A 13,494-nucleotide genomic window follows, 5' to 3' on the forward strand; every position below is an offset into this window, starting at 1 on the left:
CCTGACACCTTGGGAATAGAAATGGCAGAGAATTGGGGATTATAAGGAAAGTATCCATGATGCCATTGCAAATTTTAATACTTACATGCCTAATGATAATCCACACCCATCGATAAAGTTATAGAATTTTAAGTAATATAATTCTCACTGAAAAGCATGAAAAAGTGGTAGAAGGGCGAAACAATGTCTCACAGATGGCTGAGTTTGGACTGGAATGGTCTGCCCTAAATCGTAAGCCCTTAGTCATATTTTGAGTGATCAGACTAGTTTACGCTTAGGGTTGGATGCTGGGGTGATCAGGTTGAAGTCACAGATCTACCTTGGATCTTACTGTGTCCCTTTTTGGCGGTGTAGTCTGAATAGTCTAGTTTAAAGTAAACCTGTTCTTGTCTCAACTGATTTTCTTTCCTATTTCACAGCTTCATTTTACTTAAATCAACCCTTTTTCTATCTTGCATATCTCATCCAGTCTTTTAGCTAGATACCTCCTTTCACTTTTGTCTTGTCCCTGTGATATATATCTTTCCCACAGCCCATGAACCGCACTCCAAATCAGAGTATTTCACCCGTCTTTATTAAAAACCGTTAGGGTAATTTAAAGCGGGAATTAAGAAAATTGCAAGTTTTCCAACGTGTCATTTGGCTGCAGCATGCTCTAAACTTTCCACTCATTTTCAAATGTTATGCCTTTTGCTGATCCATTGCCTTGTGATTACCAGTGATATAACATACATGCTACTGTGATAAAACATATATATATTATAATTTAACCATACATTAATTAATTATTTGTAAAATTTGAGTGTTATTTTAGGCCTTTGCTAGGTGTTTATTCTGTGAGAGGTGGTCAGATTTTGATTCCGTTTTCTGCCTCTTATCCCTGACTACCTGCTGCTTCTTTCTATCCACCCAGAATTCGATTATTTGCAGGGGGAATCCTTAACGTGGGTGCTACCTATCCTCATCCAAAAAGTGCTCCTATTCACGTGTGCTTTGTATATGTTCTAGGAGAAGGTTAACCAAGTGCATTGCTTCCATTTTCATTGTAAATATCACCCCATTGGTGATTGTTGCCCCATATTAAAAATTGTATGATTTTTTTAAAATTTTAAATATAAATAAATATTGTATTTTCACCAACTGGCCTGGTTCATGGTCCATTGTGACCCGGGGTATTTGAAAAAGGGGGTGTGATACGAGTAGTGTACCATCTCAAATTGAATTCAGATAAAATAAAGAGAAAGGCATATAAATTGAGCGCTACATCCTAGCCTGAGACCAAGGTGTGTGTCACCGGATTGACATCCTTAACAAATTTGGGGGCTTGTAGCTGGGATTGAGTTTGGTCGCCACCTGTGGCATTCTAACGCAGCAGACTTACCTGCAAGGTAGTGATACTTTGTGTAGTTGGAATACTGTGTTACACTGTAGGAGCGCCTCCCCAAAACAAATATTCTAAGTACCAGGCCTGTGTCTAAAAGTAAAACTGAATCAACCCCAAAATAGACAGAAAGCAACAGAATACAGGTTACCCGTACATGAATGAATGAATGAATAAATAAATAACACTTTCCAAAATGACTGTTTCAGTAGAGATCAATATGGCTAGGGAGCGCCTACTGCACAAGTTATTTGTCAGAGGTGAATGGCCAGAACAAGATGAAAAAGTCTGGCTAGAAGAAATAACACAATAGGTCACCGCCATGAATCTGGATACGTGGGAGGACGGTGGCCTATTACACCAAGTATTGAGTGAGTTATATATGACCCCAAAAATGAAAGAGGAGCAGATTAAAATTGTCAGAATTGCGGCCTAAATGTATCTCCACATGGGAGTGATGCGGGAAAAGCATGAGGAAAACACAACTCTTGTACAGAATCAATCTGAATTATTAAATAAAATCCAGACGGAACTACTTGGCTCTCCAACAGCAGAATAATGTAGACATAGAGGCCGAACTAGAAGCAGTCAAAATAGAGTGTCAGGAAAAGATTGACTGCGGATTCAACAATTAACATATAACAGGGCCTGCTCAGGACAAATAACCATGCTGCAAGATCAGGTCGAAAGGTTGAAAGAGGAAAATAATAAATGAATTATGAGAGACCTCCACTCTCAAGCAGAATTTGATCAAGAACGCAAGAAATTAAATACCATCAAGAAACAAAGGGATGACCTAGTTGAACAGAGGGGCACCCTAAATCAGGAGAAAGACAACCCTATGCCAGGAAGTAAGCAATTTAAAAACAGAGTTACAGGGACGTGAGTTAGGCCTCCAGAAATTAAATGAACTCCAAACAGAATATGGAAATCTACTAGAGCACGCCAGATGGGTAGAAGGTGCTCTGGAAGTGAACACCCAAACCGAAAATGCACAAACTCAGGAGGTGAGTCTCCTACAACAAAAATTGGGTCAGGGTGCCCAAACTATACAGGCAGCACAAAGAGATAGCAAGGCCCTCTGTGAAGAGAATGATGGGCTCCACAAACAAGTTAGAACACAAAGGGTATATATAGAGACCAATTCCTACCGTTAATGTAACGTTGTAGCACTCTACAACGGTCTATGGAGGACTCATTGGAGTATAATATATATATCAGCAACTGATTATACACATATATAGGCAGGCTGTCCCAACTAGAAGGACACCCTGTCCCTCTCACTGTCATAGCTCACCCTAGAAGTCGGGTGTTGCACTGCCTATTTAACAGGGATGGAATAGAGAGACAAGCCCTATTGTGAAATGTTTTGCTAAAAAACAGATACAAGTTATTAGTCACACAGAATATTTATATTTTAGGCATTCTACATTAGATAAATGTCTAAGTCTAGGGTATATTTGGGATCTCTGATAACTGGAATTTCCTGTGCCTTTATTGACCAGTACACTATCAGCTTCTCAATATCTCCATCAACTTGTACTGGTGTTTAAAACTGGTTAAGCTCCTTATATGCGGGAGCCTTAAATACCAGGAAACAACAAAGACCTGATCAAACTGTCAGGTACACTCAAACCTATGATGTCTGAGACTATTATTTAAGTGGACAGAACATCGGAGGCATGAGTCCAGCTCATGTCTCAGGAAGGTCGACCAGTTTCATTGACTGTGATGGCTGAGGTCATCTTCAGCAGGACAATAGAAAGGTTGAAGGTGAAGGGGACCTTGCTCCCTTGGTAGGTTACTTCTTATGCCTACTGCAGTGCTCCTTTGTCCACAATGGGAATATTCCTGCCCTGCTGGTTCTGATATGGCTCACTCATGCAGAGAATGCCAGCATTGTGCTCTTACTGGGCGCGGTATGTTGTTAGAAGAAGTGCTGTGCGGCAAGAACAGTCTGCTGAACTGTCTACTAGTCCATGCAGTGGAAGTGCAGAGAGTCCTTCCGGTGTGCTGCTGCTGGGTACCGTGCCTCTGTTCGTAACGCGCCAGTCTGCCTATATGTGTGTATAATCAGTTGCTGATATATATATATTATACTCCAATGAGTCCTCCACAAACAAGTGGCAGCGCAAGAGCGGGTCATAGAGGCCAGTAAAATCCTGATAGCCGAACAAAAGGCTCAGATCTTTGCATATTATCAAGAGATAGGGGCTGAGAAAGAAAAACTAGCGAGGTTGGAAAAGGAGCATCCTAGATCTAATACAAACTGTAGGTACCCCGAACAGGTAGAGAGGGACAGGGCAACCCCTTAACATAGTATGATGACTTCTATACTAAGGGACTCACACCAATTTAATCCTTTGCGCACTGCTGACTTCATGGCTGCCGGTTCACATGAGACGGAAACCATGAGGCCATCAGAATTTAACAGGCCAAGCATAATGGAGCTGGCAAGTCAGCGCCCCCCAGAAATTGATAGAAGGGCGTCCCTATGCAGGTGCAAAAATATAAAGGCTGATGTCTCTGACAAGGAAACCTCCTATGAGGAGAGAGTCAGGGAATCAGACCTGCAGGAGCGCTACCTCCAAAGGGACCAGTTGCTTCAATTTGCTCAGGAACAACAGGAACAGAGTCCCCATAAGAGCATCCTGAAGACCACCACCCAATCGGGGCAGTGGGGGGGATACTCTGCCAACCCTGGGAGCAGGGAGGAGTCAGAAGATTACTCTCCTGTGCGCCGCAGGAGTGAAGAAACTAGGCCCCAACATCCTACAGGCCCCCTCTCAAACCCACAGAATCAGGGAGCACCTAGATGATCAGGAGGGGACCTCAAGTAGCAGCGCCTCTGAGTCTGAGGGCGAGTGGACTCGGGTGACCAAGCCTAAGAAGGCAAATAAACTCAAGAGAGCTATGACAAAAGACCCCAATAGGCAGATTAAGGCCATTAGGAGTTTCATAACCCCATACCCCAAAAACGCAAAATATTCTGTCTGGGAACACTTGGAACTCTATGAGCAGATGATGGACACTTTCCACCTGAAAGACAACCAGAACTGCATAGAGTAAGTTAAATAGACGTTCTCTCCTGAGCGCTCCAGCGTCTTTGCTGGACTGGAGGACCAGAAACATTCAAGATGGTCCACCTGCAGGGCGGCCACCTTGAAACACTTTTCCGCCCTCAGAAAACCCCCAAAAGGCTCGCAAAGCAGCCTACAATCTGCATTGCGGGGAAGATCAGGCCCCACGATAATTTGTGCAGGAGCTAAAACGCGCCTTCGCACAAAGCACTAGGAGGGTGCCCACGGATAGCAGAGAGTTTATAACTACCTTCTTTCATGCGCTCCCAAAGTATATTATGACCCAGCTGGTGAGGGACTTCCACAATAAAAGATTTCTGGCGTGGGTCATAGAGCAGGTGACCCGCATATATGAAGTCCAAAAACCCCAAGCCGGCCAACACCCCAGCTGCTGCTAAGGTAGCAGAGGTGAAGGTTACCCCCATTTTAGACCTAGATATGGGGGAGCCTAAAAATATACCTACACACAATCAGCAAAATCAGAGACCCAGAAGGCCTTCAGGCCAATCACAAACAGGTGGTGGTCAGGGAGGTAATCCCACCAATGGGACCCCCTAACTCCCCTGATTATATAAGTCCCAGATAAAAGGGCAACTGACCAATCTTGTGGTATGCATGGACTCCCCCAGCCCAAGGGGGGATCCAATCAGGTAAGTACCAGCCTGGGAAACTTCCCTCCTAACTTCCCCCAGAAGGGCAGTAATCCCCCAACTGCTGGATTAAGTTTCTTTCCCCTGTACCCACAAAACCCCAACCTGCAGGACAACCCTCCTTTCTTTCCCTGCTTTTGGAGGGTTACCAAAATTCACAATATCCAGGGTCCTACGGGAGAAGGGATAGTTACCCTTCCCGTGATCCATCTAGATTTGAACAGAGACCCCCGTACCAGCCGGAACGGGAGACCCAACTGGTGCGGCAGGCCCAGAACCTTACCCAGGATCTGGGTCGCATGTTGAGGGCTCAACAGAACTCTCAGATGAACATGGCGGCTCAGAACCCCACAAACCAAGGGTCTGGCACTCCAGAACAATGACGGGGAGAGAACCCTGACAACTCACCGGTTCCAGAGGAGGAGGCACGGGGAGGGGGGTGTAAAGCCCTAGGGGAAGCTTCCTTCCTCACTCATGAAAAGCCCCTGAACACCCAGGAACCGGAAAAAAAATCTTCTGCCCCTGAAAATCTGCCACCCAGGGAACGGAGGGTGGGTAGGAGAAATAAAGACCTAAAAAAGGCCCATTTTGTGGAGGAAGTTAGTGTCCTCCAGTTTGAAGGGGAAGAATCCTGAGAGGATTCTGGGAAACAGATATTCTCCTTCAGGGATGGGGGAACTCCTCCCAAAGAAAAATGAGTCCCAAGAGATCTAAATGAAGACTGGGTGGAGGTGGGGACTGATTCGGAATCGCCCATCCTTGAACCCCAGAATCGGCCTCCAGAGAATCAAATCTTAAAAGAGGGATCCCAAACCCCACAAACCGATTCTGGTAACTGCCTCTGAAAAGGGGGCGGGGGCAGCCCAGAATCAGAAAAGAAGAAGCCTGAAACTCCCCAAACATTAGAATGCAAAATCTTGCTTTCAGATACCCAAACTCCAACACAGAATTATGCCCAAACTACACCTGTGTCGAAGTCCAAAATAAAGAAACTGACCATCCAGCTTGCCCAAAATGCACATTACCTTTGTCCACTTGAAGAGAAGGAGGGTAGATTGTATGCCCCGCGCCAAGTCAAGGGCAATGTACATTTGCAGCGCTGGTGGACACTGGATCACAAACCACTCTTCTGTCAAAAAGGGCCTTTGAGCAGCTGAATTCAGGAAGGGGGAGAGATACCAGATCTCTCTCACCCCTCTTCCGGGACAACTCCAAAACTTCGACGGGAATGAAATTCCTGTCGAGGCGACAGCGGATTTGGAAATAAAAATTGGGTGACACAAAGTGAAACACCCGGTCATAGTTGTGACTCCAGAGGGTACACCCTGTCTACTAGGGAATGACATCCTGCGCAGGTAGTCCCCCACTAATAGACTTTGTGAACAAGGTCCTCTGGACTCAGACTAACAGGCCAATAAAATTAAAACAACCATGTTAGTTTAAATGGCACATGCCACATGGTTGAACAAAAACCTGATCATATTGAGTTTCATTTCCAGAACAATCAAATACCTGAAGTGACAGTAATTGCTGTAGGACAACAAACTGGTGATGGGAACTCCTCTCCATTCCTGAAAATCAACCTTTCTTCCAGTTTTAAGTGGCATTCCACAATGGAAGGAAATACTTTGAAATTCTATACCAATTCACAATCTGAAAATCCCAATTCTATAGTCAAAAGAGATGAGAAACCAGCTCAAAGTTTAGCTGACATTCAGAAAATTAGAGAACAGTTGTTCATCCCTATTCAGTTAAATGAGGGGAAGGAGGCTGTTCTCGCCCGGGAGTGCATGAACAACGGTAAGAGCCTCAATAGCGAAGCCATGTTCCGAAAGCTCCCAAAAAATCGAGCCATTCCCACATTTAAATTGATCGATAAGTGGGAAATGGGCCTGGAAACTCCCAATTCCAAACTATTCCTGCCTAGCAGGTGCATGCTCAAAATTGCTATAGGTAACAAAAGCATAGAAAATAATTGTTGGGTCGTGCAAGATGTCCCTACTTGATTCTATTTAGGCTGTGACTTTCTCAATCGTTTTGCCATTAATTTGGACCTGATAAATTACAAAGCCTGGACCCGACTAGGGGGAAATCCCATGGACTTTGATGATTCTGAAAAAGCATTTCGGTCAGCCCAATTGCTGCCGTATGCAGTTGAAGTTCAAATTGGAGAGGAGGTCACCTTCCCAGGATGGACCCGACTATTCCCACTTGAATTAAAAATGAAAAGAGGACAGAAACTGCAGAATCCTGACGCATATGTACACCTCAACGTCCATCTCCAACAGCAGGGGTAGGGGTTAAAGACAACACCATTAGTCAATGTAGAACACAACACCATTCCAATATTGATGGATAACAGTGACCATAGGAGTATCACTCTGGATGCAGGCACCATTATTGGAATGGCGGTTGATAATCGACATTTTTCAATGGATCTAGGTAATGAACTGATAGGACCAATCCCCACTGACTGTTTTGATAATGATAATGACAATGACCTACCACCAGACAGGATCTTCACCCGGCAAGGGGGTAATTTCCTGGTGTACTCTTCCTGCCCTTACGGTGAGGAAGAGGTGAACTGTGACATCAGGCAGGATGAGGTGATCTTCCAGGTCCACAATGACAGCCTCTCTACCTGAAACCCTCTGTCCAGGTGAAAACTCTAACCAGGGACCTCTCCAGCCAGCTGGAGGAGGCCGCTGATATAGCAAAACCGGAAGTCTTTCCAGGCTTCAGGCAAATGATTGAGGAACGAGTCAACCTAGCTGATGCCTGTGAGACTCTGGAGCAAAAGCAAAAGTTGAAACAAGTGTTCTTAGATTTTCAAGATCTCTTTGCGGTGGACTCGTATGACTGTGGTCGTACCGAAATCCACACTACAACAATTCCCACGGACCCTGGAATGACTCCAGTGTTTGTGAAGCAATACCGCTTGCCTCTCGCATCCATGGAGTCCCTGACGGAAATCATCAAAAACCTTGAGTCCCGTGGGATAATTCGTCCAGTCCTCAGCACTTTTAATAATCCGGTGCAGGGGATTTTAAAAACGAACAGCCAGTGGAGACTCCGTGCTGACCTGAGGGAGCTGAATAAACAGGTCCACATGTCCCGATGGCCTCTCTCCTACATTGACCAGGGGCTGGTACAGATCTAGGGGTCAAATGCCTACAGTGCTATTGACCTGAACAATGGATACTGGACCGTGCCTGTCAGTAGGGAGGACCAATACAAGCTGGTCTTTATCTTCGGGGGGCAGCAGTACACATGGACTCGGACTCCCTTCGGGTACATCAACTCGGGCAACAAATTCAACATAATCCTACATAAGGCCATGCCCGACTTGGGTGAAAGGGGTAACCTGGCCTATGTGGATGATGTTCTGATAAAAAGCTCAACTGTGGAGGAAATCGGAGGTGCGCATGCGCGCGCGACGCATGCGGAGCTAAATACATCGGCTCCCGGCGGCCGCTACTATTATCCTGAATTTTTTTCCCTTTTACTGGAATCAATCTCGCCTCGACCGCCCGCCAGCGGAGGCGGACCCACTAGAGCTGCTGGCGCTGCACTCCGGAGAAGAACCGGAGCAGGAGACGCCAGAACCAGCCCGCGGACCGCTGGCGGATGACTCGCGGCCATTGCGGCGCGGGCGGGAGAAGAGGATCGCCCCTCCCCCCCTGAGACGCTGAGAACGCTGTGGCTCCCAGGCGAGGTCGATGCTTGAAACAAGACCCCGCAAAGCTCTCCAGGCACCGTCGAGCGGCCGCTGAGGCCCCCCCCCACCTGCTCCACCCTCGGGACAACAGTTGCTCGCACACCTCCCGATCTACGAGAGAAACGCATCCAGATAGACTTCACGGCCTGGGCCTTGCACCGCCAGCCTTCCCATCGGGGTCTCCTCCCTCCTCCCCCCATTCCCCCTCATCAGCAAGACTGCAATACCTGGGGTCGAGCGGCAGCAGGAGCCGTGAGGGAAGACACGCTGCAAACAGAGGCACCCACGGCAAGGTACACGGTTGTGGGGGGTGGATGTTTTGCTTTGTTTCCCCCCCCCGCGACCCTTTTTGCAACTAGCCTGCTGCAGAGGCCACGGAGCCCGCGAGGGCCACAGCTGCGCCATAGACCAGCACCAGACCCAGAACGTCGTCACGACCCACGAGCCACAAACGCAGCAAAACGACACTGGGAGTGTGGGGACGAGAAGATCCTCTTCTTACAACCAAGTGAGCCCCCCCCGGTCCACGGTGGACCCCAAGACTTGGCGTAAACGGTGGAACTGCCCTGCCCCTCTCTTGGGACCACCCCAGGTGACTTAAATCATCGCTCAAAACGTAGTACTCGCGGGGGGCCACCCTATGCAGTGAAGACAGACGCGGTTCAGCCCACAACTGCGGATGAACAGGGGCACAGTCCTCCCCACGAGACCCCTACGCACTTTGGCTTAGATCCCAGACACCACGGGGGCCACTCTATATGCCGGAGATAGGCACGTGCCAACACCACGCCACCAAGCGAGATTGACACCTGCAGCGACGACGCTGCGGCCATCCCAAACGTGACTTTTGCAGAGGCTCGCAGCCTATACACAATCGTCTGCTCCATACAGGACCTCTCCCGACGGGGAGCATCCAGATCCCTGCTACACAGAGCCGCTCGACCAAAGCATGGGAAAGGTGAAAACCAAGAGGCAAACACTACAGAGCAAGATGGATCTCTACACCGTGGGGGCCCCTCCCCAGCGCGAGCCTCAGCCCCCAGAAGAAGAGAGTAACTCTGGAGACCCTCCTATCTCTTTGTCAGACCTTATGAAAGCGATTGGGGACTCGAGGACATCCTTGGAACTTAAAATGGGCGGCCTATCCTCTGAGGTGTCCCTTATACGCCAAGACCTCCGCAACTTATCGACCAGGGTGGGGGAAGCGGAACAGAGGGTGTCTAACACTGAAGATGCGGTCCACCGCATGGAACAGCAGCTCACTGCGATTGCCCAAAAAGTGACCCAACTGGAAAACCGCGCCAAAGACAGTGAGGGGAGGGCGCGACGCAATAATCTCAGGATCCTCGGTATACCAGAGAAAGAGGAAGGCCCCAGCGCAGAACTCTTCTTAGAAGATCGGCTCATTCATATCTTTGCCCCTAAGAAGCCATCCAAATTCTTTTCCGTGGAAAGGGCACACAGGGTCCCCACCGGCCGACCTATACCGGGTGCCCCACCCAGAACAATGATCGCACGCCTACTGAATTACCGCGACCGGGATGCGATCCTACAAATGGCAAGGGCCATGGGCCCGATCACATACAACGGCTACAAGGTCGGTTTCTATCCCGATTACACGAAAGAAGTCCAAAAAGCCCGCCAGTCTTTTGACTCCGTCAAGAAGAAGCTCCAGTCGCTATCCATCAAATATGCCCTCTTCTTCCCGGCATTGCTAAAAGTCCAGTATGAGGGCGCTACTCACTTGTTTTACAACCCCAAAGATGCATGGGACTGGCTTGAAACTCATGTCCTCACGGACTCCAGCGGGAGACGTGTGCCATCGGGCCCACCCACACAGCGACCTCGACCTGGGAGACCCTCGCCCCCTAGTTCCCCGACCAATGCGGACGACGACGCGTCAAGGACCCCTACGGGAAAAGGATGAATACCCTGTACTAAGGGGCCCAAACTGCAGATTGGTAGAATGGGAATGCTCACCTAGCGGCCGCCGCCCCCTAATGCGGCGTGCGCGTTATCACAGCCGGATTATCCCGAAGAAGTTTATAAAGTTATAGGTTCAATGTTTGGGCGACAGGTGCTCCCAGTTGGGGGGGAAGTACAGGGTGGGGGGGAGTTCAAGGACTGTAAAGAAACCGAATCAAGAAACAAGAAGGCACGACACATAGAAGCACTGACAAGGGAATCAAGTACTATCTATGGGCAAGACCACAGACATAATCATCATCCAGGCAGCAGATACACCGACACGAGACGACCCCCGGACGTCTCCCCCGAAAGTACATCGCTGCACACCTCTCGAGTGTACATGACCGCCACTGATCCTCCCAGAAGCCCAGATAAGCGCCCCAGGCAGATAGAATGAACTCCAACAAGGTAACCGTGCTCTCCTGGAACGTCAACGGCCTCGGCTCCAGCATAAAGCGAAGACTGGTGCTCCAGTACCTTAACCGTTACTCGCCGGACATTGCCCTTCTAAATGAAACACATTTGCTAGGCACAAGCACAAACTTTTTCAGAAGGTCCAACTACTCTCACGCCTACCAGGCTGGATTCACGACAGGAGCTAGGGGCACGATGATCCTTGTCCACAAGCGAGTCCCCCTGCAGGTCAGGAAGGTCAAGACCGACCCCCGGGGCCGCTATGTTATGATACTGGCTGACATCTGGGGCGAGAAATGGGGCCTCGCTGCAATTTACGCCCCCCCCTCACAGACGAAAGAACTACTCTCCGAGCTACTGAGCCGGTTACTGGAAGATGAGGCCGATGTATGGGTGATTGGCGGGGACTTTAATGAAGTGATGAACACTGCAGTCGATAGATCTCACAGGAGATCAGGTACCTGCCCTGCCCCCACACCACTCGCCATGTTCGCCGAAGCTCTGGGAATGACGGACACATGGCGCTCGCTCCACAACAATGAGGCTGGGTTCTCCTTTTTCTCTGGCGTCCACAAGTCATTCTCCAGAATCGATTATGCCTTTATCCCCCGCAGTATAAATCACAGGCTCCTTGACGCTGAATTCCTCGCAAGGGGTATTTCGGACCACTCTCCGCTCCTATTGTGCATGAAGAACTCCTGCCGTGGCCCGGATCGTAACTGGCGCCTGAACACATATCACCTACGTCTCCCTGAAATTGCGGAGGAACTGGAAAAGAAGACAACAGAATATTTTGAAAACAACGAAGGATCAGTGGATTGCCCGATCTCGCTTTGGGAGGCGTATAAGACTGTCCTCCGCGGGGAAGTTATCTCGGAAGTTTCAGCCTACCAACGACGACAAGTCCAAAAGATCAAAGAGGCAGAAGCGCGTGTCCTGGAGTGCGAACGGCAAACCCTAGAACACTGCACCCAAGAAGCGAAAGAGGATCTGCTTACAGCACAAGAGGCCCTTAGCAACCTGGCTCTAGACAACGCACGGATAGCCCATCAGTTAGTCCGGAGCCAAATCTATGAACGAGGCGACAAGGCGAATAAGACACTGGCCTGGTTGGAACGGCGCGAACAGACCAAGGGACACGTGCGGCAATTGAATCTCCAGACGGAACACTCCTCACAGATGACTCCGACATTGTTGCGGCATTCGCCGCCTACTATGAGAAACTCTATACTCCATCGGCCGAGAGCCCGCCTTCCGAACCCGCATGCTACCTTGACCAGATCGAGATCCGGAAGCTCTTTCAGCACCAAACAGATCTCCTGAACGCCGAAATCACTGTAACCGAGGTGCAAGAGGCGCTCGCACAGCTCCAACCTGGGAAGACCCCGGGTCCTAATGGGTTCCCTACAGAAACATGGAAATGCCTCGGCGGTTCACTACCCTCCCACATGCACCGTATGTTTCTACGCAGCAAAGAGCTGGGGGCACTCCCCCCGGACCTCAGGAAAGCATGCATAATCGTCATACATAAGCCCGGGAAACCCCCAGAGGAATGTGCCTCCTATCGCCCAATATCCTTGATCAACGGCGAAGCCAAGGTCCTCGCAAGAACACTAGCCAACAGACTACTGCAAGTTATAGAGACCCTTGTCCACCCCGACCAATGTGGATTCATGCCCAACAAATCCACCCGCATGAACCTGCGTAGAGTTCAGCTGGCGCTGAGCAGAGCCAAGGAAATACCAGCCCCACTGGCCCTCCTGGCAGTGGACTTTGAAAAAGCATTTGACTCTGTAGAATGGGAGGCTTTGTGGGCAATCATGGCTCGGATGAACCTGGGGCAAACGTTTATAGCGTGGGTTAAACTCCTGTATGCACACCCGGAGGCCATGGTAAGGGTGAACGGCAGGTCTTCTGGATCATTTCCCTTGGGTCGAGGTACGAGACAGGGGTGCCCCCTCTCCCCGCTGCTTTTTCTCTTGGCCATAGAACCTCTCGCAATTGAGCTTAGAGCTAACACTAATTGGACAGGGTTCGCCTGGCCTGGGGGGGAGAGGACCGACTATCCCTCTACGCGGACGACCTCCTCATATACCTCAGTAACCCACGCACTTCCTGCCCGATTGTTTCCCGCATCCTTAGGGAATACCAGCGCTTTGCAGGCCTTAAGGTAAATGGGACCAAAACCATTTACTTCCCGATCCAGGGCGGCGAGTCTGCGATCCCTGAAACCTGCCCATATCATGTCTCCATTAGAGAACTTAAATACCTGGGTATAAGACT

This window comes from Ambystoma mexicanum, chromosome 8 (genome assembly GCF_040938575.1).
Source record: "Ambystoma mexicanum isolate Mex_15411 chromosome 8, UKY_AmexF1_1, whole genome shotgun sequence".
Classification (NCBI taxonomy): domain Eukaryota; kingdom Metazoa; phylum Chordata; class Amphibia; order Caudata; family Ambystomatidae; genus Ambystoma; species Ambystoma mexicanum.